The sequence below is a fragment of the Xiphias gladius genome, unplaced genomic scaffold (assembly GCF_016859285.1).
Source record: "Xiphias gladius isolate SHS-SW01 ecotype Sanya breed wild unplaced genomic scaffold, ASM1685928v1 HiC_scaffold_1056, whole genome shotgun sequence".
Taxonomy (NCBI): domain Eukaryota; kingdom Metazoa; phylum Chordata; class Actinopteri; order Istiophoriformes; family Xiphiidae; genus Xiphias; species Xiphias gladius.
The window spans coordinates 1-2,341 of record NW_024401344.1 but is presented as its reverse complement, the minus strand read 5'-3'; the positions used below and the strand labels follow the sequence as shown (position 1 = coordinate 2,341).

The window sequence follows — 2,341 nt, the reverse complement described above, 5'->3', positions numbered from 1 at the left end:
TGAGATTTAGCGGGCGGGGAGAATCTGCAGCAATCCGTTAAAGTTTCACATACTTGCTTGAATACATAGGTAAAAAAAAATCTTAACCAGCATTGGTTTGTCAAATTTGCAGGAGGCAAACTGAAAAACAACGGAAGTGTAGGGTGTTGGTTTACAAATTAAAAGTGTCATGTTTTTCTTTTCTTTTTTTTCAAAACAGTGCAGCGTGTATTTTCGCGTTTTATTTTTGAAAGTATGCCGCCGGAAGTTCCGATTTTTATTGTGGCTAACTCGCAAATCTGTTCAACATGTCTCCTTTGCAGACTCTCCACTGTCATTAGAAGCGTCTAGATTTTTCGTGAAACTACTGCGTTTGTGAGTATCTGTGTTGGTCGGGTGTGTTTGACGTCGACCTAGTAACAGTTACCATTGTGTAACTAATGCCACCTTTGTTAAACAGCCCGCTGTACTCGCTGTCATTCGGCTGTTATTGAAAATCGGCCAATGCTTTAGCCTGGAAATGTTAGCTGGCTGTTTATTCTGGGAACATGGTTGTTGACCTGGTTTTCCGTGACCTGGCTGGCGGAGCCTCTGACGGCAGAAGGCGATGCTGATTAGTCTTGGGAGGTAGCTAGTTATTTAATCCCTTGCTAGCATTTTGACTTTAGCAGGGCATGTCATAAGCTTTTTGTAGGTCCAGTATGTGCCTTTGAAAATCAGCGGACTGGAACGCTAAGCTAGCTGGCTGGCTGGTAATTTAACGTCAGAACATCGCCCTGGCTAACGTTAACAGCCAGGCCGGTTGTTTCTGAACACAGCTACGGCTGTACAGGCATAAAATAAGTAGCTAGCTAAATGCTAAGTTTCTAACAATTTGTCGCTACGTTAGCTGTGTGTTAATTTCTGTCGGCAACTTGCAGGTGCTACATCGGATCTCTGGCATTTGGTACACTTTCGCTAAGGGGACACCGTAGCTCTGAAACGTCGTTATATTCCGCGTGGACACAATGTCTCAGCAAAGTCTGTGTGATATCAGGTGGAATCTCTTATGTTACCTTATTCAGAGACACAGGTTTAACCGTTATGTACACGCGACAGCAACGCGTCAGCTAATGGTCACGTTCGGGACGGGGGAGGTTGATGTTGTGAGAATTTCTCATAAAGAGATGCAGGGAGCTACTAAATCCAGGCCCCGGAGCAGTGTTAACATGTTTTCCCTCTGCGCAGCAGGTTAGCAGCAAGCTAGCGGGCCGTTGCCAGCCAGGACCCAGAAATACAGCAGCATCATCATCAATGGTGTGTCTACAACCCGGAGCCGTCACATTTTCCTGTGTCCGCTCAATGACCGATCTCCTCAGCTCTCATCACAGTGAGTGTTTGTCGGGGGTCACTGCAACACTTGTCCCCAGCTGTTGATACAATGCCAACTAGCAGCTCTGCATCACACTTGCAATGCATTACTCTGTCTCTCTCAGGCTGCACATGTATGGCGTTTGCGAGGCTTGGAGGGGAGTTTTGCAAAGCCCAGCACCTGCTGCTTATCGTGGACAAGTGAACAGGGTACACCAGCTAGGCGCAAACACTGCCATTCACACACGCAGGTGTGTAGCATAAAGGCTGGTGGTGTCTTTACTCAGGGGATATCATGAAAACCTTCTGTGTTTACCACGTTACAGTCCATGGACAGCAGAGGGTAGAGGTACGGGGAATCAGTGGCGATACAAATACTGATTTAAGTACATGTCCATATACTGTAGCTAGGCATTCACGTCACCTAGCGTTGGCCTTTTAAAAGACAGGAGCAAGTGCAGGAAGTTAAAGGACATCAGCCTATTAAGAAGTGGTTATCAGATTACACATTTATTCACACTAGAATGAAAGGTAAAACATCTTATTGTATAAAATTAATGACTGTCTATGTGTCTGTCTCACAGGTCCTCACTGCCATCCTGTTCAACCCATATGAAGACAAGCCAACCTTCAGTCTGTCACCTGTCCTGGGGAGTAGGGGAGGCTTTGGCTTTGGCCGGGGGCTTCCTTTCTGCTCTTCTCCTTTCCTGCTTTTCCCTTCTTCTTCTGTTCTGACTCATACAAGTCTTCTCTGAATGGGCTAACAGATTTAAAAGGAAGGAGGGATAGATCTTTTCCCGTCTTCAGTTTTTTTTCTTCAGGACTTTTGGATGTCTGCTAGATTTTAATTTTTGTTTTCAACCGAGGCAGTTTTAGTCAGAAAAAGCTTTCAGTTTTTTCCCCCCTCAAGATAAAGAAATTTATCTTGTCCTTTTTGTTTGTCAGACTACTTTTTGTTGCCAAAGGAGTAGAATATTTACATTCTTTGCCCATAAATCATATTTTAGTTTAG

At 44.7% G+C, this 2,341-nt stretch overlaps 1 long non-coding RNA gene across 2 annotated transcripts; it reads left to right on the top strand.

The window, feature by feature from the left end:
• The first annotated feature begins 244 nt into the window (after nt 1–244).
• On the top strand, nt 245–2,335 carry LOC120787058. 2 transcript variants are annotated; one of them, XR_005706865.1, is made up of 4 exons: nt 245–354; nt 1,207–1,348; nt 1,455–1,580; nt 1,914–2,335. It is a non-coding gene; the product is annotated as an uncharacterized LOC120787058 (long non-coding RNA). The 2 variants fall into 2 exon arrangements; XR_005706866.1 differs by having other exon boundaries at nt 246–354; nt 1,210–1,348.
• Nucleotides 2,336–2,341: the final 6 nt, after the last annotated feature.